Genomic DNA, 26,860 nt, shown 5'->3' on the forward strand with positions numbered 1-26,860 from the left:
TCACCCATTGCTTGAAACAGGGCAAGTTTCACGTTTACACGGAACATGAAGCACACCGGACTACAGGGAAAATGCACAAAGCCGTGTTCCACATCATACCGTGCAGCGTAATTTCAGTCACTGTGCCTGTTTTGCAGAAAAAGAGTCCCAAACAATGTACTCCACCCTAAAACCGGAGGTCGCATTCCTATTCGAGAACGACAGATTACATTGTGAGGATGCTCTGACCTCGGAGCCAGTTCTAGATGCCACTTTCCTTGCCTTTTACCCTAACCGTGCAATTTGCTGCAGAGATGTTCACTCCTGGACATCAGCCACATGGATACCAACTGAGTCGGAAACCTGTGTGGGAATCGACGAGAAGCGACTCAATAAATTTTGCTCAATTCCATGGTGCTTATTAGAAATGCAGTTTCTGTTCACTTCAATCTAAAAGGCAGTTTCTCAACATAGTAACAAAGTCAAAAGGTAATTACCTCACCCCACCCCCACTCCGGAAGAGGTGCTAACTGCCCTTGATTGCTTTTTGTTCTCGATGTGAAGAGCTCTCACGCCTCTGAGTCACCTTCACGTGTCTGGTTGCTGAGTGAGTCACAAAGAAGGAGTTTCTCCAGAGCTGCAACTGCCTGACTTCCCCACTCGACTTCCCCGTTTACATTTTCCTGCTCCTCAGTGATTTCAAGAATACCAAATGGATGCGATGTCATTCTGTAACCTCTCTGTCGATTCCTCCGTTTCAGTTCCAACGTGGCTTAGGTCTCTGGCGCACCTTAATACTAGCGACACCATGAAAGCACAGGTCCAGAGTTTCCTCTGAGAGTGTAATGTCTTTCATTGCTGTTGCTGATTGAAACAGCCACTCAAGTGCGAACTGCTCCAAAACATGATTCAGGACCTCTGGTGCCAATTCTCGTACGTTGAATAACGACAGACAGCTTCCAAACGAGGCCTTTCAGAGACGCCTTTGGGGGACATTTGACAGACAGACAAGTTCAGGAATCCGTGGTGCACTGTGACACCAGCGCATCAGCTTCTTCCCTGTCTTTGAACCGAGCCGCCTGCGCAAGGAATGCAAATGCGGTACTGCTTTTCGTAGAAGAATCAGAAGGGGGTAACTACACTCTCAAACAGAATTGCATATGATCAGAACCAGTTTGGATAAAAACTTTACAATTCTTTGCACAGTCATTAAATGGAATTGCATTACATTTCACTACGCGAGCAGATTTGTTCAAGCAACTTCGAAGGCAGGTTTGCAGATGGGAAAGCAAGCAAGAAAGCACCGTTCTTGCCCATGTAAAAGGCTGCCGTTGAAGAACAAAGCAGTTTCTGCCCAGTTTCGAACTGGGGACCTTTCGCGTGTGAGGCGAACGTGATGACCACTACACTACAGAAACAAGCCGCAGCCGCCCGTCCGGCAGCTCAGGGGCATCCAGCACTGAAAGTTGAAGCCATTCTTCGTTTCACCTTTCTGTTTCCAATAGCTCGTTGTTGTCCAGCGTAATTGACATCTTCAAAACATTAAAAAAAAGACACGTGAAATTGATGATAAAACATAGACAAGGATGTGGTCAATGTTTGGACCGTAGGGCGAGGTGGACTAGGCTGGGACGACTTTCCCTGCAGCGTAACGACTGCGACATGATCTAATGGAAGGGTTGGAAACTGAGTATTTACGTGTTTTACCCAAGTTGGGGTGAGTTGAAAACTCGAGAGCATAGGTTTAAGGTGAGTGGGCTGAAATTGACAAAGGACCTGAGGCACATTTCCCACACAGAATGTTGTGCGTGTATCGAATGAGCTACCAGAGGAAGCGGAGGAGGCTCAGAAAATTGCATGAGTTTCTGGATAGGATGGGTTGAGAGGGTTTGGGGCCAAATACTGGGGAAACGGACTTGTTTATATTTGGCTATGTGCTGAGCATGGACGAGATACACCGAAGGATCTGTTTCCACGCGGTGTCCCCCAAAAACGTTGTCTTGCTTACACCTGCTTTAAAGGATTACTTTTTAGCGGAGCTTGCCGTCGCAGTCTGTGGCACAATCCTTTACTGTGTTCGATGCTCACGGGAAAGGTAGTATTGCGAAACACTGCAGAAAGGAACGACTTCCTTACTTTTGCTCCGACTGACCATACTCTGTGAAATTTTCCCAGATCCTCAGTTAAGGACTTTTGCAGCTGGAAGTTTCCTCAGAAACGCTGTTAACTCGTAAAGTATTGAGCGAATCGCAAAACAGAAAGCATTTAACACGGAACACAAACAAAGCTGGCATACCTAATGCATTTTCAGACACAGAGATGCATGAATGCTAAATGTGAGACAGTCCGAGGGCATGATTTATAAAGTAATCTCACAAATGGGAGAAATTCAACAACATATCACATCGAAATTCGTTGGAACGATTTTCCCATTGGCCGAAAAACCAAATAACGACGAGTCGAGTCACCCCAGGACTTTGTTTCACAACAGCGATGAAATACCGGTCTCCATTCGGTTCCAGTACAAGCTCAACTTGCCTGGAACAGCACAGCTGCTTGCGATTTTCTGCGCGGGAGGCGAACACGATCATGACAGACAGAGACACTTTGAAATATTCGGCACTATCCCACACCACAGTTAATTCCCCGGGAAGCAAAGCCATTTTACTTTTGTTTTCAACATCAATACAGTGGGGACAGAAACAGCATTTTAACAAGCTGCAGCGTTGGAGTTGATCTGCAGAAATGGCAGTGGTGGGATCCGAACCCACGCCCCTTTCGAGACTGGAACCTGGATCCAGCGCCTTAGACCGCTCGGCCACACTACCAGCCGGCCGCGCGCACCATTTTCTTGCGTTTCCAACTGTGCTCTCCTGCATAACAACAGATGCCAAGTCACATGAAAATGGTTCCATGATCCCTCTCCGACTCGCACAGCTGCTGGGATGTGCCCGTCTACAATATCAATTTCGCAGCAGATAATGAGAGCCCATCAATCCAGACAAAACTCAATGGTAAGCTGAGTCTATCTTCTCAGACTCCTTTCAGCTCCAAATGTATCTGTGAGAATATATGTTCGGTTATGATTTGGTCAAATAACCACGAGCTGCTTGACATTACTGCAATTTCGATTCTTGCTTTGCTAAATGATTTCACCCATTGCTTGAAACAGGGCAAGTTTCACGTTTACACGGAACATGAAGCACACCGGACTACAGGGAAAATGCACAAAGCCGTGTTCCACATCATACCGTGCAGCGTAATTTCAGTCACTGTGCCTGTTTTGCAGAAAAAGAGTCCCAAACAATGTACTCCACCCTAAAACCGGAGGTCGCATTCCTATTCGAGAACGACAGATTACATTGTGAGGATGCTCTGACCTCGGAGCCAGTTCTAGATGCCACTTTCCTTGCCTTTTACCCTAACCGTGCAATTTGCTGCAGAGATGTTCACTCCTGGACATCAGCCACATGGATACCAACTGAGTCGGAAACCTGTGTGGGAATCGACGAGAAGCGACTCAATAAATTTTGCTCAATTCCATGGTGCTTATTAGAAATGCAGTTTCTGTTCACTTCAATCTAAAAGGCAGTTTCTCAACATAGTAACAAAGTCAAAAGGTAATTACCTCACCCCACCCCCACTCCGGAAGAGGTGCTAACTGCCCTTGATTGCTTTTTGTTCTCGATGTGAAGAGCTCTCACGCCTCTGAGTCACCTTCACGTGTCTGGTTGCTGAGTGAGTCACAAAGAAGGAGTTTCTCCAGAGCTGCAACTGCCTGACTTCCCCACTCGACTTCCCCGTTTACATTTTCCTGCTCCTCAGTGATTTCAAGAATACCAAATGGATGCGATGTCATTCTGTAACCTCTCTGTCGATTCCTCCGTTTCAGTTCCAACGTGGCTTAGGTCTCTGGCGCACCTTAATACTAGCGACACCATGAAAGCACAGGTCCAGAGTTTCCTCTGAGAGTGTAATGTCTTTCATTGCTGTTGCTGATTGAAACAGCCACTCAAGTGCGAACTGCTCCAAAACATGATTCAGGACCTCTGGTGCCAATTCTCGTACGTTGAATAACGACAGACAGCTTCCAAACGAGGCCTTTCAGAGACGCCTTTGGGGTACATTTAACAGACAGACAAGTTCAGGAATCCGTGGTGCACTGTGACACCAGCGCATCAGCTTCTTCCCTGTCTTTGAACCGAGCCGCCTGCGCAAGGAATGCAAATGCGGTACTGCTTTTCGTAGAAGAATCAGAAGGGGGTAACTACACTCTCAAACAGAATTGCATATGATCAGAACCAGTTTGGATAAAAACTTTACAATTCTTTGCACAGTCATTAAATGGAATTGCATTACATTTCACTACGCGAGCAGATTTGTTCAAGCAACTTCGAAGGCAGGTTTGCAGATGGGAAAGCAAGCAAGAAAGCACCGTTCTTGCCCATGTAAAAGGCTGCCGTTGAAGAACAAAGCAGTTTCTGCCCAGTTTCGAACTGGGGACCTTTCGCGTGTGAGGCGAACGTGATGACCACTACACTACAGAAACAAGCCGCAGCCGCCCGTCCCGCAGCTCAGGGGCATCCAGCACTGAAAGTTGAAGCCATTCTTCGTTTCACCTTTCTGTTTCCAATAGCTCGTTGTTGTCCAGCGTAATTGACATCTTCAAAACATTTAAAAAAAGACACGTGAAATTGATGATAAAACATAGACAAGGATGTGGTCAATGTTTGGACCGTAGGGCGAGGTGGACTAGGCTGGGACGACTTTCCCTGCAGCGTAACGACTGCGACATGATCTAATGGAAGGGTTGGAAACTGAGTATTTACGTGTTTTACCCAAGTTGGGGTGAGTTGAAAACTCGAGAGCATAGGTTTAAGGTGAGTGGGCTGAAATTGACAAAGGACCTGAGGCACATTTCCCACACAGAAGGTTGTGCGTGTATCGAATGAGCTACCAGAGGAAGCGGAGGAGGCTCAGAAAATTGCATGAGTTTCTGGATAGGATGGGTTGAGAGGGTTTGGGGCCAAATACTGGGGAACCGGACTTGTTTATATTTGGCTATGTGCTGAGCATGGACGAGATACACCGAAGGATCTGTTTCCACGCGGTGTCCCCCAAAAACGTTGTGTTGCTTACACCTGCTTTAAAGGATTACTTTTTAGCGGAGCTTGCCGTCGCAGTCTGTGGCACAATCCTTTACTGTGTTCGATGCTCACGGGAAAGGTAGTATTGCGAAACACTGCAGAAAGGAACGACTTCCTTACTTTTGCTCCGACTGACCATACTCTGTGAAATTTTCCCAGATCCTCAGTTAAGGACTTTTGCAGCTGGAAGTTTCCTCAGAAACGCTGTTAACTCGTAAAGTATTGAGCGAATCGCAAAACAGAAAGCATTTAACACGGAACACAAACAAAGCTGGCATACCTAATGCATTTTCAGACACAGAGATGCATGAATGCTAAATGTGAGACAGTCCGAGGGCATGATTTATAAAGTAATCTCACAAATGGGAGAAATTCAACAACATATCACATCGAAATTCGTTGGAACGATTTTCCCATTGGCCGAAAAACCAAATAACGACGAGTCGAGTCACCCAGGGACTTTGTTTCACAACAGCGATGAAATACCGGTCTCCATTCGGTTCCAGTACAAGCTCAACTTGCCTGGAACAGCACAGCTGCTTGCGATTTTCTGCGCGGGAGGCGAACACGATCATGACAGACAGAGACACTTTGAAATATTCGGCACTATCCCACACCACAGTTAATTCCCCGGGAAGCAAAGCCATTTTACTTTTGTTTTCAACATCAATACAGTGGGGACAGAAACAGCATTTTAACAAGCTGCAGCGTTGGAGTTGATCTGCAGAAATGGCAGTGGTGGGATCCGAACCCACGCCCCTTTCGAGACTGGAACCTGGATCCAGCGCCTTAGACCGCTCGGCCACACTACCAGCCGGCCGCGCGCACCATTTTCTTGCGTTTCCAACTGTGCTCTCCTGCATAACAACAGATGCCAAGTCACATGAAAATGGTTCCATGATCCCTCTCCGACTCGCACAGCTGCTGGGATGTGCCCGTCTACAATATCAATTTCGCAGCAGATAATGAGAGCCCATCAATCCAGACAAAACTCAATGGTAAGCTGAGTCTATCTTCTCAGACTCCTTTCAGCTCCAAATGTATCTGTGAGAATATATGTTCGGTTATGATTTGGTCAAATAACCACGAGCTGCTTGACATTACTGCAATTTCGATTCTTGCTTTGCTAAATGATTTCACCCATTGCTTGAAACAGGGCAAGTTTCACGTTTACACGGAACATGAAGCACACCGGACTACAGGGAAAATGCACAAAGCCGTGTTCCACATCATACCGTGCAGCGTAATTTCAGTCACTGTGCCTGTTTTGCAGAAAAAGAGTCCCAAACAATGTACTCCACCCTAAAACCGGAGGTCGCATTCCTATTCGAGAACGACAGATTACATTGTGAGGATGCTCTGACCTCGGAGCCAGTTCTAGATGCCACTTTCCTTGCCTTTTACCCTAACCGTGCAATTTGCTGCAGAGATGTTCACTCCTGGACATCAGCCACATGGATACCAACTGAGTCGGAAACCTGTGTGGGAATCGACGAGAAGCGACTCAATAAATTTTGCTCAATTCCATGGTGCTTATTAGAAATGCAGTTTCTGTTCACTTCAATCTAAAAGGCAGTTTCTCAACATAGTAACAAAGTCAAAAGGTAATTACCTCACCCCACCCCCACTCCGGAAGAGGTGCTAACTGCCCTTGATTGCTTTTTGTTCTCGATGTGAAGAGCTCTCACGCCTCTGAGTCACCTTCACGTGTCTGGTTGCTGAGTGAGTCACAAAGAAGGAGTTTCTCCAGAGCTGCAACTGCCTGACTTCCCCACTCGACTTCCCCGTTTACATTTTCCTGCTCCTCAGTGATTTCAAGAATACCAAATGGATGCGATGTCATTCTGTAACCTCTCTGTCGATTCCTCCGTTTCAGTTCCAACGTGGCTTAGGTCTCTGGCGCACCTTAATACTAGCGACACCATGAAAGCACAGGTCCAGAGTTTCCTCTGAGAGTGTAATGTCTTTCATTGCTGTTGCTGATTGAAACAGCCACTCAAGTGCGAACTGCTCCAAAACATGATTCAGGACCTCTGGTGCCAATTCTCGTACGTTGAATAACGACAGACAGCTTCCAAACGAGGCCTTTCAGAGACGCCTTTGGGGGACATTTAACAGACAGACAAGTTCAGGAATCCGTGGTGCACTGTGACACCAGCGCATCAGCTTCTTCCCTGTCTTTGAACCGAGCCGCCTGCGCAAGGAATGCAAATGCGGTACTGCTTTTCGTAGAAGAATCAGAAGGGGGTAACTACACTCTCAAACAGAATTGCATATGATCAGAACCAGTTTGGATAAAAACTTTACATTTCTTTGCACAGTCATTAAATGGAATTGCATTACATTTCACTACGCGAGCAGATTTGTTCAAGCAACTTCGAAGGCAGGTTTGCAGATGGGAAAGCAAGCAAGAAAGCACCGTTCTTGCCCATGTAAAAGGCTGCCGTTGAAGAACAAAGCAGTTTCTGCCCAGTTTCGAACTGGGGACCTTTCGCGTGTGAGGCGAACGTGATGACCACTACACTACAGAAACAAGCCGCAGCCGCCCGTCCGGCAGCTCAGGGGCATCCAGCACTGAAAGTTGAAGCCATTCTTCGTTTCACCTTTCTGTTTCCAATAGCTCGTTGTTGTCCAGCGTAATTGACATCTTCAAAACATTTAAAAAAAGACACGTGAAATTGATGATAAAACATAGACAAGGATGTGGTCAATGTTTGGACCGTAGGGCGAGGTGGACTAGGCTGGGACGACTTTCCCTGCAGCGTAACGACTGCGACATGATCTAATGGAAGGGTTGGAAACTGAGTATTTACGTGTTTTACCCAAGTTGGGGTGAGTTGAAAACTCGAGAGCATAGGTTTAAGGTGAGTGGGCTGAAATTGACAAAGGACCTGAGGCACATTTCCCACACAGAATGTTGTGCGTGTATCGAATGAGCTACCAGAGGAAGCGGAGGAGGCTCAGAAAATTGCATGAGTTTCTGGATAGGATGGGTTGAGAGGGTTTGGGGCCAAATACTGGGGAAACGGACTTGTTTATATTTGGCTATGTGCTGAGCATGGACGAGATACACCGAAGGATCTGTTTCCACGCGGTGTCCCCCAAAAACGTTGTGTTGCTTACACCTGCTTTAAAGGATTACTTTTTAGCGGAGCTTGCCGTCGCAGTCTGTGGCACAATCCTTTACTGTGTTCGATGCTCACGGGAAAGGTAGTATTGCGAAACACTGCAGAAAGGAACGACTTCCTTACTTTTGCTCCGACTGACCATACTCTGTGAAATTTTCCCAGATCCTCAGTTAAGGACTTTTGCAGCTGGAAGTTTCCTCAGAAACGCTGTTAACTCGTAAAGTATTGAGCGAATCGCAAAACAGAAAGCATTTAACACGGAACACAAACAAAGCTGGCATACCTAATGCATTTTCAGACACAGAGATGCATGAATGCTAAATGTGAGACAGTCCGAGGGCATGATTTATAAAGTAATCTCACAAATGGGAGAAATTCAACAACATATCACATCGAAATTCGTTGGAACGATTTTCCCATTGGCCGAAAAACCAAATAACGACGAGTCGAGTCACCCCAGGACTTTGTTTCACAACAGCGATGAAATACCGGTCTCCATTCGGTTCCAGTACAAGCTCAACTTGCCTGGAACAGCACAGCTGCATGCGATTTTCTGCGCGGGAGGCGAACACGATCATGACAGACAGAGACACTTTGAAATATTCGGCACTATCCCACACCACAGTTAACTCCCCGGGAAGCAATGCCATTTTACTTTTGTTTTCAACATCAATACAGTGGGGACAGAAACAGCATTTTAACAAGCTGCAGCGTTGGAGTTGATCTGCAGAAATGGCAGTGGTGGGATCCGAACCCACGCCCCTTTCGAGACTGGAACCTGGATCCAGCGCCTTAGACCGCTCGGCCACACTACCAGCCGGCTGCGCGCACCATTTTCTTGCGTTTCCAACTGTGCTCTCCTGCATAACAACAGATGCCAAGTCACATGAAAATGGTTCCATGATCCCTCTCCGACTCGCACAGCTGCTGGGATGTGCCCGTCTACAATATCAATTTCGCAGCAGATAATGAGAGCCCATCAATCCAGACAAAACTCAATGGTAAGCTGAGTCTATCTTCTCAGACTCCTTTCAGCTCCAAATGTATCTGTGAGAATATATGTTCGGTTATGATTTGGTCAAATAACCACGAGCTGCTTGACATTACTGCAATTTCGATTCTTGCTTTGCTAAATGATTTCACCCATTGCTTGAAACAGGGCAAGTTTCACGTTTACACGGAACATGAAGCACACCGGACTACAGGGAAAATGCACAAAGCCGTGTTCCACATCATACCGTGCAGCGTAATTTCAGTCACTGTGCCTGTTTTGCAGAAAAAGAGTCCCAAACAATGTACTCCACCCTAAAACCGGAGGTCGCATTCCTATTCGAGAACGACAGATTACATTGTGAGGATGCTCTGACCTCGGAGCCAGTTCTAGATGCCACTTTCCTTGCCTTTTACCCTAACCGTGCAATTTGCTGCAGAGATGTTCACTCCTGGACATCAGCCACATGGATACCAACTGAGTCGGAAACCTGTGTGGGAATCGACGAGAAGCGACTCAATAAATTTTGCTCAATTCCATGGTGCTTATTAGAAATGCAGTTTCTGTTCACTTCAATCTAAAAGGCAGTTTCTCAACATAGTAACAAAGTCAAAAGGTAATTACCTCACCCCACCCCCACTCCGGAAGAGGTGCTAACTGCCCTTGATTGCTTTTTGTTCTCGATGTGAAGAGCTCTCACGCCTCTGAGTCACCTTCACGTGTCTGGTTGCTGAGTGAGTCACAAAGAAGGAGTTTCTCCAGAGCTGCAACTGCCTGACTTCCCCACTCGACTTCCCCGTTTACATTTTCCTGCTCCTCAGTGATTTCAAGAATACCAAATGGATGCGATGTCATTCTGTAACCTCTCTGTCGATTCCTCCGTTTCAGTTCCAACGTGGCTTAGGTCTCTGGCGCACCTTAATACTAGCGACACCATGAAAGCACAGGTCCAGAGTTTCCTCTGAGAGTGTAATGTCTTTCATTGCTGTTGCTGATTGAAACAGCCACTCAAGTGCGAACTGCTCCAAAACATGATTCAGGACCTCTGGTGCCAATTCTCGTACGTTGAATAACGACAGACAGCTTCCAAACGAGGCCTTTCAGAGACGCCTTTGGGGGACATTTAACAGACAGACAAGTTCAGGAATCCGTGGTGCACTGTGACACCAGCGCATCAGCTTCTTCCCTGTCTTTGAACCGAGCCGCCTGCGCAAGGAATGCAAATGCGGTACTGCTTTTCGTAGAAGAATCAGAAGGGGGTAACTACACTCTCAAACAGAATTGCATATGATCAGAACCAGTTTGGATAAAAACTTTACAATTCTTTGCACAGTCATTAAATGGAATTGCATTACATTTCACTACGCGAGCAGATTTGTTCAAGCAACTTCGAAGGCAGGTTTGCAGATGGGAAAGCAAGCAAGAAAGCACCGTTCTTGCCCATGTAAAAGGCTGCCGTTGAAGAACAAAGCAGTTTCTGCCCAGTTTCGAACTGGGGACCTTTCGCGTGTGAGGCGAACGTGATGACCACTACACTACAGAAACAAGCCGCAGCCGCCCGTCCGGCAGCTCAGGGGCATCCAGCACTGAAAGTTGAAGCCATTCTTCGTTTCACCTTTCTGTTTCCAATAGCTCGTTGTTGTCCAGCGTAATTGACATCTTCAAAACATTTAAAAAAAGACACGTGAAATTGATGATAAAACATAGACAAGGATGTGGTCAATGTTTGGACCGTAGGGCGAGGTGGACTAGGCTGGGACGACTTTCCCTGCAGCGTAACGACTGCGACATGATCTAATGGAAGGGTTGGAAACTGAGTATTTACGTGTTTTACCCAAGTTGGGGTGAGTTGAAAACTCGAGAGCATAGGTTTAAGGTGAGTGGGCTGAAATTGACAAAGGACCTGAGGCACATTTCCCACACAGAAGGTTGTGCGTGTATCGAATGAGCTACCAGAGGAAGCGGAGGAGGCTCAGAAAATTGCATGAGTTTCTGGATAGGATGGGTTGAGAGGGTTTGGGGCCAAATACTGGGGAACCGGACTTGTTTATATTTGGCTATGTGCTGAGCATGGACGAGATACACCGAAGGATCTGTTTCCACGCGGTGTCCCCCAAAAACGTTGTGTTGCTTACACCTGCTTTAAAGGATTACTTTTTAGCGGAGCTTGCCGTCGCAGTCTGTGGCACAATCCTTTACTGTGTTCGATGCTCACGGGAAAGGTAGTATTGCGAAACACTGCAGAAAGGAACGACTTCCTTACTTTTGCTCCGACTGACCATACTCTGTGAAATTTTCCCAGATCCTCAGTTAAAGACTTTTGCAGCTGGAAGTTTCCTCAGAAACGCTGTTAACTCGTAAAGTATTGAGCGAATCGCAAAACAGAAAGCATTTAACACGGAACACAAACAAAGCTGGCATACCTAATGCATTTTCAGACACAGAGATGCATGAATGCTAAATGTGAGACAGTCCGAGGGCATGATTTATAAAGTAATCTCACAAATGGGAGAAATTCAACAATATATCACATCGAAATTCGTTGGAACGATTTTCCCATTGGCCGAAAAACCAAATAACGACGAGTCGAGTCACCCAGGGACTTTGTTTCACAACAGCGATGAAATACCGGTCTCCATTCGGTTCCAGTACAAGCTCAACTTGCCTGGAACAGCACAGCTGCTTGCGATTTTCTGCGCGGGAGGCGAACACGATCATGACAGACAGAGACACTTTGAAATATTCGGCACTATCCCACACCACAGTTAATTCCCCGGGAAGCAAAGCCATTTTACTTTTGTTTTCAACATCAATACAGTGGGGACAGAAACAGCATTTTAACAAGCTGCAGCGTTGGAGTTGATCTGCAGAAATGGCAGTGGTGGGATCCGAACCCACGCCCCTTTCGAGACTGGAACCTGGATCCAGCGCCTTAGACCGCTCGGCCACACTACCAGCCGGCCGCGCGCACCATTTTCTTGCGTTTCCAACTGTGCTCTCCTGCATAACAACAGATGCCAAGTCACATGAAAATGGTTCCATGATCCCTCTCCGACTCGCACAGCTGCTGGGATGTGCCCGTCTACAATATCAATTTCGCAGCAGATAATGAGAGCCCATCAATCCAGACAAAACTCAATGGTAAGCTGAGTCTATCTTCTCAGACTCCTTTCAGCTCCAAATGTATCTGTGAGAATATATGTTCGGTTATGATTTGGTCAAATAACCACGAGCTGCTTGACATTACTGCAATTTCGATTCTTGCTTTGCTAAATGATTTCACCCATTGCTTGAAACAGGGCAAGTTTCACGTTTACACGGAACATGAAGCACACCGGACTACAGGGAAAATGCACAAAGCCGTGTTCCACATCATACCGTGCAGCGTAATTTCAGTCACTGTGCCTGTTTTGCAGAAAAAGAGTCCCAAACAATGTACTCCACCCTAAAACCGGAGGTCGCATTCCTATTCGAGAACGACAGATTACATTGTGAGGATGCTCTGACCTCGGAGCCAGTTCTAGATGCCACTTTCCTTGCCTTTTACCCTAACCGTGCAATTTGCTGCAGAGATGTTCACTCCTGGACATCAGCCACATGGATACCAACTGAGTCGGAAACCTGTGTGGGAATCGACGAGAAGCGACTCAATAAATTTTGCTCAATTCCATGGTGCTTATTAGAAATGCAGTTTCTGTTCACTTCAATCTAAAAGGCAGTTTCTCAACATAGTAACAAAGTCAAAAGGTAATTACCTCACCCCACCCCCACTCCGGAAGAGGTGCTAACTGCCCTTGATTGCTTTTTGTTCTCGATGTGAAGAGCTCTCACGCCTCTGAGTCACCTTCACGTGTCTGGTTGCTGAGTGAGTCACAAAGAAGGAGTTTCTCCAGAGCTGCAACTGCCTGACTTCCCCACTCGACTTCCCCGTTTACATTTTCCTGCTCCTCAGTGATTTCAAGAATACCAAATGGATGCGATGTCATTCTGTAACCTCTCTGTCGATTCCTCCGTTTCAGTTCCAACGTGGCTTAGGTCTCTGGCGCACCTTAATACTAGCGACACCATGAAAGCACAGGTCCAGAGTTTCCTCTGAGAGTGTAATGTCTTTCATTGCTGTTGCTGATTGAAACAGCCACTCAAGTGCGAACTGCTCCAAAACATGATTCAGGACCTCTGGTGCCAATTCTCGTACGTTGAATAACGACAGACAGCTTCCAAACGAGGCCTTTCAGAGACGCCTTTGGGGGACATTTAACAGACAGACAAGTTCAGGAATCCGTGGTGCACTGTGACACCAGCGCATCAGCTTCTTCCCTGTCTTTGAACCGAGCCGCCTGCGCAAGGAATGCAAATGCGGTACTGCTTTTCGTAGAAGAATCAGAAGGGGGTAACTACACTCTCAAACAGAATTGCATATGATCAGAACCAGTTTGGATAAAAACTTTACAATTCTTTGCACAGTCATTAAATGGAATTGCATTACATTTCACTACGCGAGCAGATTTGTTCAAGCAACTTCGAAGGCAGGTTTGCAGATGGGAAAGCAAGCAAGAAAGCACCGTTCTTGCCCATGTAAAAGGCTGCCGTTGAAGAACAAAGCAGTTTCTGCCCAGTTTCGAACTGGGGACCTTTCGCGTGTGAGGCGAACGTGATGACCACTACACTACAGAAACAAGCCGCAGCCGCCCGTCCGGCAGCTCAGGGGCATCCAGCACTGAAAGTTGAAGCCATTCTTCGTTTCACCTTTCTGTTTCCAATAGCTCGTTGTTGTCCAGCGTAATTGACATCTTCAAAACATTAAAAAAAAGACACGTGAAATTGATGATAAAACATAGACAAGGATGTGGTCAATGTTTGGACCGTAGGGCGAGGTGGACTAGGCTGGGACGACTTTCCCTGCAGCGTAACGACTGCGACATGATCTAATGGAAGGGTTGGAAACTGAGTATTTACGTGTTTTACCCAAGTTGGGGTGAGTTGAAAACTCGAGAGCATAGGTTTAAGGTGAGTGGGCTGAAATTGACAAAGGACCTGAGGCACATTTCCCACACAGAAGGTTGTGCGTGTATCGAATGAGCTACCAGAGGAAGTGGAGGAGACTCAGAAAATTGCATGAGTTTCTGGATAGGATGGGTTGAGAGGGTTTGGGGCCAAATACTGGGGAACCGGACTTGTTTATATTTGGCTATGTGCTGAGCATGGACGAGATACACCGAAGGATCTGTTTCCACGCGGTGTCCCCCAAAAACGTTGTGTTGCTTACACCTGCTTTAAAGGATTACTTTTTAGCGGAGCTTGCCGTCGCAGTCTGTGGCACAATCCTTTACTGTGTTCGATGCTCACGGGAAAGGTAGTATTGCGAAACACTGCAGAAAGGAACGACTTCCTTACTTTTGCTCCGACTGACCATACTCTGTGAAATTTTCCCAGATCCTCAGTTAAGGACTTTTGCAGCTGGAAGTTTCCTCAGAAACGCTGTTAACTCGTAAAGTATTGAGCGAATCGCAAAACAGAAAGCATTTAACACGGAACACAAACAAAGCTGGCATACCTAATGCATTTTCAGACACAGAGATGCATGAATGCTAAATGTGAGACAGTCCGAGGGCATGATTTATAAAGTAATCTCACAAATGGGAGAAATTCAACAACATATCACATCGAAATTCGTTGGAACGATTTTCCCATTGGCCGAAAAACCAAATAACGACGAGTCGAGTCACCCAGGGACTTTGTTTCACAACAGCGATGAAATACCGGTCTCCATTCGGTTCCAGTACAAGCTCAACTTGCCTGGAACAGCACAGCTGCTTGCGATTTTCTGCGCGGGAGGCGAACACGATCATGACAGACAGAGACACTTTGAAATATTCGGCACTATCCCACACCACAGTTAATTCCCCGGGAAGCAACGCCATTTTACTTTTGTTTTCAACATCAATACAGTGGGGACAGAAACAGCATTTTAACAAGCTGCAGCGTTGGAGTTGATCTGCAGAAATGGCAGTGGTGGGATCCGAACCCACGCCCCTTTCGAGACTGGAACCTGGATCCAGCGCCTTAGACCGCTCGGCCACACTACCAGCCGGCCGCGCGCACCATTTTCTTGCGTTTCCAACTGTGCTCTCCTGCATAACAACAGATGCCAAGTCACATGAAAATGGTTCCATGATCCCTCTCCGACTCGCACAGCTGCTGGGATGTGCCCGTCTACAATATCAATTTCGCAGCAGATAATGAGAGCCCATCAATCCAGACAAAACTCAATGGTAAGCTGAGTCTATCTTCTCAGACTCCTTTCAGCTCCAAATGTATCTGTGAGAATATATGTTCGGTTATGATTTGGTCAAATAACCACGAGCTGCTTGACATTACTGCAATTTCGATTCTTGCTTTGCTAAATGATTTCACCCATTGCTTGAAACAGGGCAAGTTTCACGTTTACACGGAACATGAAGCACACCGGACTACAGGGAAAATGCACAAAGCCGTGTTCCACATCATACCGTGCAGCGTAATTTCAGTCACTGTGTCTGTTTTGCAGAAAAAGAGTCCCAAACAATGTTCCCCACCCTAAAACCGGAGGTCGCATTCCTATTCGAGAACGACAGATTACATTGTGAGGATGCTCTGACCTCGGAGCCAGTTCTAGATGCCACTTTCCTTGCCTTTTACCCTAACCGTGCAATTTGCTGCAGAGATGTTCACTCCTGGACATCAGCCACATGGATAGCAACTGAGTTGGAAACCTGTGTGGGAATCGACGAGAAGCGACTCAATAAATTTTGCTCAATTCCATGGTGCTTATTAGAAATGCAGTTTCTGTTCACTTCAATCTAAAAGGCAGTTTCTCAACATAGTAACAAAGTCAAAAGGTAATTACCTCACCCCACCCCCACTCCGGAAGAGGTGCTAACTGCCCTTGATTGCTTTTTGTTCTCGATGTGAAGAGCTCTCACGCCTCTGAGTCACCTTCACGTGTCTGGTTGCTGAGTGAGTCACAAAGAAGGAGTTTCTCCAGAGCTGCAACTGCCTGACTTCCCCACTCGACTTCCCCGTTTACATTTTCCTGCTCCTCAGTGATTTCAAGAATACCAAATGGATGCGATGTCATTCTGTAACCTCTCTGTCGATTCCTCCGTTTCAGTTCCAACGTGGCTTAGGTCTCTGGCGCACCTTAATACTACCGACACCATGAAAGCACAGGTCCAGAGTTTCCTCTGAGAGTGTAATGTCTTTCATTGCTGTTGCTGATTGAAACAGCCACTCAAGTGCGAACTGCTCCAAAACATGATTCAGGACCTCTGGTGCCAATTCTCGTACGTTGAATAACGACAGACAGCTTCCAAACGAGGCCTTTCAGAGACGCCTTTGGGGGACATTTAACAGACAGACAAGTTCAGGAATCCGTGGTGCACTGTGACACCAGCGCATCCGCTTCTTCCCTGTCTTTGAACCGAGCCGCCTGCGCAAGGAATGCAAATGCGGTACAGCTTTTCGTAGAAGAATCAGAAGGGGGTAACTACACTCTCAAACAGAATTGCATATGATCAGAACCAGTTTGGATAAAAACTTTACAATTCTTTGCACAGTCATTAAATGGAATTGCATTACATTTCACTACGCGAGCAGATTTGTTCAAGCAACTTCGAAGGCAGGTTTGCAGATGGGAAAGCAAGCAAGAAAGCACCGTTCTTGCCCATGTAAAAGGCTGCCGTTGAAGAACAAAGCAGTTTCTGCCCAGTTTCGAACTGGGGACCTTTCGCGTGTGAGGCGAACGTGATGACCACTACACTACAGAAACAAGCCGCAGCCGCCCGTCCGGCAGCTCAGGGGCATCCAGCACTGAAAGTTGAAGCCATTCTTCGTTTCACCTTTCTGTTTCCAATAGCTCGTTGTTGTCCAGCGTAATTGACATCTTCAAAACATTAAAAAAAAGACACGTGAAATTGATGATAAAACATAGACAAGGATGTGGTCAATGTTTGGACCGTAGGGCGAGGTGGACTAGGCTGGGACGACTTTCCCTGCAGCGTAACGACTGCGACATGATCTAATGGAAGGGTTGGAAACTGAGTATTTACGTGTTTTACCCAAGTTGGGGTGAGTTGAAAACTCGAGAGCATAGGTTTAAGGTGAGTGGGCTGAAATTGACAAAGGACCTGAGGCACATTTCCCACACAGAATGTTGTGCGTGTATCGAATGAGCTACCAGAGGAAGCGGAGGAGGCTCAGAAAATTGCATGAGTTTCTGGATAGGATGGGTTGAGAGGGTTTGGGGCCAAATACTGGGGAAACGGACTTGTTTATATTTGGCTATGTGCTGAGCATGGACGAGATACACCGAAGGATCTGTTTCCACGCGGTGTCCCCCAAAAACGTTGTGTTGCTTACACCTGCTTTAAAGGATTACTTTTTAGCGGAGCTTGCCGTCGCAGTCTGTGGCACAATCCTTTACTGTGTTCGATGCTCACGGGAAAGGTAGTATTGCGAAACACTGCAGAAAGGAACGACTTCCTTACTTTTGCTCCGACTGACCATACTCTGTGAAATTTTCCCAGATCCTCAGTTAAGGACTTTTGCAGCTGGAAGTTTCCTCAGAAACGCTGTTAACTCGTAAAGTATTGAGCGAATCGCAAAACAGAAAGCATTTAACACGGAACACAAACAAAGCTGGCATACCTAATGCATTTTCAGACACAGAGATGCATGAATGCTAAATGTGAGACAGTCCGAGGGCATGATTTATAAAGTAATCTCACAAATGGGAGAAATTCAACAACATATCACATCGAAATTCGTTGGAACGATTTTCCCATTGGCCGAAAAACCAAATAACGACGAGTCGAGTCACCCCAGGACTTTGTTTCACAACAGCGATGAAATACCGGTCTCCATTCGGTTCCAGTACAAGCTCAACTTGCCTGGAACAGCACAGCTGCTTGCGATTTTCTGCGCGGGAGGCGAACACGATCATGACAGACAGAGACACTTTGAAATATTCGGCACTATCCCACACCACAGTTAATTCCCCGGGAAGCAAAGCCATTTTACTTTTGTTTTCAACATCAATACAGTGGGGAAAGAAACAGCATTTTAACAAGCTGCAGCGTTGGAGTTGATCTGCAGAAATGGCAGTGGTGGGATCCGAACCCACGCCCCTTTCGAGACTGGAACCTGGATCCAGCGCCTTAGACCGCTCGGCCACACTACCAGCCGGCCGCGCGCACCATGTTCTTGCGTTTCCAACTGTGCTCTCCTGCATAACAACAGATGCCAAGTCACATGAAAATGGTTCCATGATCCCTCTCCGACTCGCACAGCTGCTGGGATGTGCCCGTCTACAATATCAATTTCGCAGCAGATAATGAGAGCCCATCAATCCAGACAAAACTCAATGGTAAGCTGAGTCTATCTTCTCAGACTCCTTTCAGCTCCAAATGTATCTGTGAGAATATATGTTCGGTTATGATTTGGTCAAATAACCACGAGCTGCTTGACATTACTGCAATTTCGATTCTTGCTTTGCTAAATGATTTCACCCATTGCTTGAAACAGGGCAAGTTTCACGTTTACACGGAACATGAAGCACACCGGACTACAGGGAAAATGCACAAAGCCGTGTTCCACATCATACCGTGCAGCGTAATTTCAGTCACTGTGCCTGTTTTGCAGAAAAAGAGTCCCAAACAATGTACTCCACCCTAAAACCGGAGGTCGCATTCCTATTCGAGAACGACAGATTACATTGTGAGGATGCTCTGACCTCAGAGCCAGTTCTAGATGCCACTTTCCTTGCCTTTTACCCTAACCGTGCAATTTGCTGCAGAGATGTTCACTCCTGGACATCAGCCACATGGATACCAACTGAGTCGGAAACCTGTGTGGGAATCGACGAGAAGCGACTCAATAAATTTTGCTCAATTCCATGGTGCTTATTAGAAATGCAGTTTCTGTTCACTTCAATCTAAAAGGCAGTTTCTCAACATAGTAACAAAGTCAAAAGGTAATTACCTCACCCCACCCCCACTCCGGAAGAGGTGCTAACTGCCCTTGATTGCTTTTTGTTCTCGATGTGAAGAGCTCTCACGCCTCTGAGTCACCTTCACGTGTCTGGTTGCTGAGTGAGTCACAAAGAAGGAGTTTCTCCAGAGCTGCAACTGCCTGACTTCCCCACTCGACTTCCCCGTTTACATTTTCCTGCTCCTCAGTGATTTCAAGAATACCAAATGGATGCGATGTCATTCTGTAACCTCTCTGTCGATTCCTCCGTTTCAGTTCCAACGTGGCTTAGGTCTCTGGCGCACCTTAATACTAGCGACACCATGAAAGCACAGGTCCAGAGTTTCCTCTGAGAGTGTAATGTCTTTCATTGCTGTTGCTGATTGAAACAGCCACTCAAGTGCGAACTGCTCCAAAACATGATTCAGGACCTCTGGTGCCAATTCTCGTACGTTGAATAACGACAGACAGCTTCCAAACGAGGCCTTTCAGAGACGCCTTTGGGGGACATTTGACAGACAGACAAGTTCAGGAATCCGTGGTGCACTGTGACACCAGCGCATCAGCTTCTTCCCTGTCTTTGAACCGAGCCGCCTGTGCAAGGAATGCAAATGCGGTACTGCTTTTCGTAGAAGAATCAGAAGGGGGTAACTACACTCTCAAACAGAATTGCATATGATCAGAACCAGTTTGGATAAAAACTTTACAATTCTTTGCACAGTCATTAAATGGAATTGCATTACATTTCACTACGCGAGCAGATTTGTTCAAGCAACTTCGAAGGCAGGTTTGCAGATGGGAAAGCAAGCAAGAAAGCACCGTTCTTGCCCATGTAAAAGGCTGCCGTTGAAGAACAAAGCAGTTTCTGCCCAGTTTCGAACTGGGGACCTTTCGCGTGTGAGGCGAACGTGATGACCACTACACTACAGAAACAAGCCGCAGCCGCCCGTCCGGCAGCTCAGGGGCATCCAGCACTGAAAGTTGAATCCATTCTTCGTTTCACCTTTCTGTTTCCAATAGCTCGTTGTTGTCCAGCGTAATTGACATCTTCAAAACATTTAAAAAAAGACACGTGAAATTGATGATAAAACATAGACAAGGATGTGGTCAATGTTTGGACCGTAGGGCGAGGTGGACTAGGCTGGGACGACTTTCCCTGCAGCGTAACGACTGCGACATGATCTAATGGAAGGGTTGGAAACTGAGTATTTACGTGTTTTACCCAAGTTGGGGTGAGTTGAAAACTCGAGAGCATAGGTTTAAGGTGAGTGGGCTGAAATTGACAAAGGACCTGAGGCACATTTCCCACACAGAATGTTGTGCGTGTATCGAATGAGCTACCAGAGGAAGCGGAGGAGGCTCAGAAAATTGCATGAGTTTCTGGATAGGATGGGTTGAGAGGGTTTGGGGCCAAATACTGGGGAACCGGACTTGTTTATATTTGGCTATGTGCTGAGCATGGACGAGATACACCGAAGGATCTGTTTCCACGCGGTGTCCCCCAAAAACGTTGTGTTGCTTACACCTGCTTTAAAGGATTACTTTTTAGCGGAGCTTGCCGTCGCAGTCTGTGGCACAATCCTTTACTGTGTTCGATGCTCACGGGAAAGGTAGTATTGCGAAACACTGCAGAAAGGAACGACTTCCTTACTTTTGCTCCGACTGACCATACTCTGTGAAATTTTCCCAGATCCTCAGTTAAGGACTTTTGCAGCTGGAAGTTTCCTCAGAAACGCTGTTAACTCGTAAAGTATTGAGCGAATCGCAAAACAGAAAGCATTTAACACGGAACACAAACAAAGCTGGCATACCTAATGCATTTTCAGACACAGAGATGCATGAATGCTAAATGTGAGACAGTCCGAGGGCATGATTTATAAAGTAATCTCACAAATGGGAGAAATTCAACAACATATCACATCGAAATTCGTTGGAACGATTTTCCCATTGGCCGAAAAACCAAATAACGACGAGTCGAGTCACCCCAGGACTTTGTTTCACAACAGCGATGAAATACCGGTCTCCATTCGGTTCCAGTACAAGCTCAACTTGCCTGGAACAGCACAGCTGCTTGCGATTTTCTGCGCGGGAGGCGAACACGATCATGACAGACAGAGACACTTTGAAATATTCGGCACTATCCCACACCACAGTTAATTCCCCGGGAAGCAAAGCCATTTTACTTTTGTTTTCAACATCAATACAGTGGGGACAGAAACAGCATTTTAACAAGCTGCAGCGTTGGAGTTGATCTGCAGAAATGGCAGTGGTGGGATCCGAACCCACGCCCCTTTCGAGACTGGAACCTGGATCCAGCGCCTTAGACCGCTCGGCCACACTACCAGCCGGCCGCGCGCACCATTTTCTTGCGTTTCCAACTGTGCTCTCCTGCATAACAACAGTTGCCAAGTCACATGAAAATGGTTCCATGATCCCTCTCCGACTCGCACAGCTGCTGGGATGTGCCCGTCTACAATATCAATTTCGCAGCAGATAATGAGAGCCCATCAATCCAGACAAAACTCAATGGTAAGCTGAGTCTATCTTCTCAGACTCCTTTCAGCTCCAAATGTATCTGTGAGAATATATGTTCGGTTATGATTTGGTCAAATAACCACGAGCTGCTTGACATTACTGCAATTTCGATTCTTGCTTTGCTAAATGATTTCACCCATTGCTTGAAACAGGGCAAGTTTCACGTTTACACGGAACATGAAGCACACCGGACTACAGGGAAAATGCACAAAGCCGTGTTCCACATCATACCGTGCAGCGTAATTTCAGTCACTGTGCCTGTTTTGCAGAAAAAGAGTCCCAAACAATGTACTCCACCCTAAAACCGGAGGTCGCATTCCTATTCGAGAACGACAGATTACATTGTGAGGATGCTCTGACCTCGGAGCCAGTTCTAGATGCCACTTTCCTTGCCTTTTACCCTAACCGTGCAATTTGCTGCAGAGATGTTCACTCCTGGACATCAGCCACATGGATAGCAACTGAGTTGGAAACCTGTGTGGGAATCGACGAGAAGCGACTCAATAAATTTTGCTCAATTCCATGGTGCTTATTAGAAATGCAGTTTCTGTTCACTACAATCTAAAAGGCAGTTTCTCAACATAGTAACAAAGTCAAAAGGTAATTACCTCACCCCACCCCCACTCCGGAAGAGGTGCTAACTGCCCTTGATTGCTTTTTGTTCTCGATGTGAAGAGCTCTCACGCCTCTGAGTCACCTTCACGTGTCTGGTTGCTGAGTGAGTCACAAAGAAGGAGTTTCTCCAGAGCTGCAACTGCCTGACTTCCCCACTCGACTTCCCCGTTTACATTTTCCTGCTCCTCAGTGATTTCAAGAATACCAAATGGATGCGATGTCATTCTGTAACCTCTCTGTCGATTCCTCCGTTTCAGTTCCAACGTGGCTTAGGTCTCGGGGCGCACCTTAATACGAGCGACACCATGAAATCACAGGTCCAGAGGTTCCTCTGAGAGTGTAATTTCTTTCATTGCTGTTGCTGATTGAAAGAGCCACTCAAGTGCGAACTGCTCCAAAACATGATTCAGGACCTCTGGTGCCAATTCTCGTACGTTGAATAACGACAGACAGCTTCCAAACGAGGCCTTTCAGAGACGCCTTTGGGGGACATTTAACAGACAGACAAGTTCAGGAATCCGTGGTGCACTGTGACACCAGCGCATCAGCTTCTTCCCTGTCTTTGAACCGAGCCGCCTGCGCAAGGAATGCAAATGCGGTACTGCTTTTCGTAGAAGAATCAGAAGGGGGTAACTACACTCTCAAACAGAATTGCATATGATCAGAACCAGTTTGGATAAAAACTTTACATTTCTTTGCACAGTCATTAAATGGAATTGCATTACATTTCACTACGCGAGCAGATTTGTTCAAGCAACTTCGAAGGCAGGTTTGCAGATGGGAAAGCAAGCAAGAAAGCACCGTTCTTGCCCATGTAAAAGGCTGCCGTTGAAGAACAAAGCAGTTTCTGCCCAGTTTCGAACTGGGGACCTTTCGCGTGTGAGGCGAACGTGATGACCACAACACTACAGAAACAAGCCGCAGCCGCCCGTCCCGCAGCTCCGGGGCATCCAGCACTGAAAGTTGAATCCATTCTTCGTTTCACCTTTCTGTTTCCAATAGCTCGTTGTTGTCCAGCGTAATTGACATCTTCAAAACATTTAAAAAAAGACACGTGAAATTGATGATAAAACATAGACAAGGATGTGGTCAATGTTTGGACCGTAGGGCGAGGTGGACTAGGCTGGGACGACTTTCCCTGCAGCGTAACGACTGCGACATGATCTAATGGAAGGGTTGGAAACTGAGTATTTACGTGTTTTACCCAAGTTGGGGTGAGTTGAAAACTCGAGAGCATAGGTTTAAGGTGAGTGGGCTGAAATTGACAAAGGACCTGAGGCACATTTCCCACACAGAAGGTTGTGCGTGTATCGAATGAGCTACCAGAGGAAGCGGAGGAGACTCAGAAAATTGCATGAGTTTCTGGATAGGATGGGTTGAGAGGGTTTGGGGCCAAATACTGGGGAACCGGACTTGTTTATATTTGGCTATGTGCTGAGCATGGACGAGATACACCGAAGGATCTGTTTCCACGCGGTGTCCCCCAAAAACGTTGTGTTGCTTACACCTGCTTTAAAGGATTACTTTTTAGCGGAGCTTGCCGTCGCAGTCTGTGGCACAATCCTTTACTGTGTTCGATGCTCACGGGAAAGGTAGTATTGCGAAACACTGCAGAAAGGAACGACTTCCTTACTTTTGCTCCGACTGACCATACTCTGTGAAATTTTCCCAGATCCTCAGTTAAGGACTTTTGCAGCTGGAAGTTTCCTCAGAAACGCTGTTAACTCGTAAAGTATTGAGCGAATCGCAAAACAGAAAGCATTTAACACGGAACACAAACAAAGCTGGCATACCTAATGCATTTTCAGACACAGAGATGCATGAATGCTAAATGTGAGACAGTCCGAGGGCATGATTTATAAAGTAATCTCACAAATGGGAGAAATTCAACAACATATCACATCGAAATTCGTTGGAACGATTTTCCCATTGGCCGAAAAACCAAATAACGACGAGTCGAGTCACCCCAGGACTTTGTTTCACAACAGCGATGAAATACCGGTCTCCATTCGGTTCCAGTACAAGCTCAACTTGCCTGGAACAGCACAGCTGCTTGCGATTTTCTGCGCGGGAGGCGAACACGATCATGACAGACAGAAACACTTTGAAATATTCGGCACTATCCCACACCACAGTTAATTCCCCGGGAAGCAAAGCCATTTTACTTTTGTTTTCAACATCAATACAGTGGGGACAGAAACAGCATTTTAACAAGCTGCAGCGTTGGAGTTGATCTGCAGAAATGGCAGTGGTGGGATCCGAACCCACGCCCCTTTCGAGACTGGAACCTGGATCCAGCGCCTTAGACCGCTCGGCCACACTACCAGCCGGCCGCGCGCACCATTTTCTTGCGTTTCCAACTGTGCTCTCCTGCATAACAACAGATGCCAAGTCACATGAAAATGGTTCCATGATCCCTCTCCGACTCGCACAGCTGCTGGGATGTGCCCGTCTACAATATCAATTTCGCAGCAGATAATGAGAGCCCATCAATCCAGACAAAACTCAATGGTAAGCTGAGTCTATCTTCTCAGACTCCTTTCAGCTCCAAATGTATCTGTGAGAATATATGTTCGGTTATGATTTGGTCAAATAACCACGAGCTGCTTGACATTACTGCAATTTCGATTCTTGCTTTGCTAAATGATTTCACCCATTGCTTGAAACAGGGCAAGTTTCACGTTTACACGGAACATGAAGCACACCGGACTACAGGGAAAATGCACAAAGCCGTGTTCCACATCATACCGTGCAGCGTAATTTCAGTCACTGTGCCTGTTTTGCAGAAAAAGAGTCCCAAACAATGTACTCCACCCTAAAACCGGAGGTCGCATTCCTATTCGAGAACGACAGATTACATTGTGAGGATGCTCTGACCTCGGAGCCAGTTCTAGATGCCACTTTCCTTGCCTTTTACCCTAACCGTGCAATTTGCTGCAGAGATGTTCACTCCTGGACATCAGCCACATGGATACCAACTGAGTCGGAAACCTGTGTGGGAATCGACGAGAAGCGACTCAATAAATTTTGCTCAATTCCATGGTGCTTATTAGAAATGCAGTTTCTGTTCACTTCAATCTAAAAGGCAGTTTCTCAACATAGTAACAAAGTCAAAAGGTAATTACCTCACCCCACCCCCACTCCGGAAGAGGTGCTAACTGCCCTTGATTGCTTTTTGTTCTCGATGTGAAGAGCTCTCACGCCTCTGAGTCACCTTCACGTGTCTGGTTGCTGAGTGAGTCACAAAGAAGGAGTTTCTCCAGAGCTGCAACTGCCTGACTTCCCCACTCGACTTCCCCGTTTACATTTTCCTGCTCCTCAGTGATTTCAAGAATACCAAATGGATGCGATGTCATTCTGTAACCTCTCTGTCGATTCCTCCGTTTCAGTTCCAACGTGGCTTAGGTCTCTGGCGCACCTTAATACTAGCGACACCATGAAAGCACAGGTCCAGAGTTTCCTCTGAGAGTGTAATGTCTTTCATTGCTGTTGCTGATTGAAACAGCCACTCAAGTGCGAACTGCTCCAAAACATGATTCAGGACCTCTGGTGCCAATTCTCGTACGTTGAATAACGACAGACAGCTTCCAAACGAGGCCTTTCAGAGACGCCTTTGGGGGACATTTAACAGACAGACAAGTTCAGGAATCCGTGGTGCACTGTGACACCAGCGCATCAGCTTCTTCCCTGTCTTTGAACCGAGCCGCCTGCGCAAGGAATGCAAATGCGGTACTGCTTTTCGTAGAAGAATCAGAAGGGGTTAACTACACTCTCAAACAGAATTGCATATGATCAGAACCAGTTTGGATAAAAACTTTACAATTCTTTGCACAGTCATTAAATGGAATTGCATTACATTTCACTACGCGAGCAGATTTGTTCAAGCAACTTCGAAGGCAGGTTTGCAGATGGGAAAGCAAGCAAGGAAGCACCGTTCTTGCCCATGTAAAAGGCTGCCGTTGAAGAACAAAGCAGTTTCTGCCCAGTTTCGAACTGGGGACCTTTCGCGTGTGAGGCGAACGTGATGACCACTACACTACAGAAACAAGCCGCAGCCGCCCGTCCGGCAGCTCAGGGGCATCCAGCACTGAAAGTTGAAGCCATTCTTCGTTTCACCTTTCTGTTTCCAATAGCTCGTTGTTGTCCAGCGTAATTGACATCTTCAAAACATTTAAAAAAAGACACGTGAAATTGATGATAAAACATAGACAAGGATGTGGTCAATGTTTGGACCGTAGGGCGAGGTGGACTAGGCTGGGACGACTTTCCCTGCAGCGTAACGACTGCGACATGATCTAATGGAAGGGTTGGAAACTGAGTATTTACGTGTTTTACCCAAGTTGGGGTGAGTTGAAAACTCGAGAGCATAGGTTTAAGGTGAGTGGGCTGAAATTGACAAAGGACCTGAGGCACATTTCCCACACAGAAGGTTGTGCGTGTATCGAATGAGCTACCAGAGG

At 46.6% G+C, this 26,860-nt stretch overlaps 8 non-coding genes across 8 annotated transcripts; all 8 read right to left on the minus strand.

The window, feature by feature from the left end:
* Window positions 1-1,324: 1,324 nt before the first annotated feature.
* Window positions 1,325-1,397, minus strand: trnav-cac (transfer RNA valine (anticodon CAC)). Its single transcript has one exon. It is a non-coding gene; the product is annotated as a tRNA-Val (tRNA).
* A 3,058-nt stretch (window positions 1,398-4,455) lies between these two features.
* trnav-cac (transfer RNA valine (anticodon CAC)) lies at window positions 4,456-4,528 on the minus strand. Its single transcript has one exon. It is a non-coding gene; the product is annotated as a tRNA-Val (tRNA).
* A 3,058-nt stretch (window positions 4,529-7,586) lies between these two features.
* Window positions 7,587-7,659, minus strand: trnav-cac (transfer RNA valine (anticodon CAC)). The gene has a single exon. It is a non-coding gene; the product is annotated as a tRNA-Val (tRNA).
* Window positions 7,660-10,717: 3,058 nt separating this feature from the next.
* On the minus strand, window positions 10,718-10,790 carry trnav-cac (transfer RNA valine (anticodon CAC)). The gene has a single exon. It is a non-coding gene; the product is annotated as a tRNA-Val (tRNA).
* Window positions 10,791-13,848: 3,058 nt separating this feature from the next.
* Window positions 13,849-13,921, minus strand: trnav-cac (transfer RNA valine (anticodon CAC)). Its single transcript has one exon. It is a non-coding gene; the product is annotated as a tRNA-Val (tRNA).
* A 3,058-nt stretch (window positions 13,922-16,979) lies between these two features.
* On the minus strand, window positions 16,980-17,052 carry trnav-cac (transfer RNA valine (anticodon CAC)). The gene has a single exon. It is a non-coding gene; the product is annotated as a tRNA-Val (tRNA).
* A 3,058-nt stretch (window positions 17,053-20,110) lies between these two features.
* On the minus strand, window positions 20,111-20,183 carry trnav-cac (transfer RNA valine (anticodon CAC)). The gene has a single exon. It is a non-coding gene; the product is annotated as a tRNA-Val (tRNA).
* A 6,190-nt stretch (window positions 20,184-26,373) lies between these two features.
* trnav-cac (transfer RNA valine (anticodon CAC)) lies at window positions 26,374-26,446 on the minus strand. The gene has a single exon. It is a non-coding gene; the product is annotated as a tRNA-Val (tRNA).
* Window positions 26,447-26,860: the final 414 nt, after the last annotated feature.

The sequence above is a fragment of the Chiloscyllium punctatum genome, chromosome 21 (assembly GCF_047496795.1).
Source record: "Chiloscyllium punctatum isolate Juve2018m chromosome 21, sChiPun1.3, whole genome shotgun sequence".
Classification (NCBI taxonomy): domain Eukaryota; kingdom Metazoa; phylum Chordata; class Chondrichthyes; order Orectolobiformes; family Hemiscylliidae; genus Chiloscyllium; species Chiloscyllium punctatum.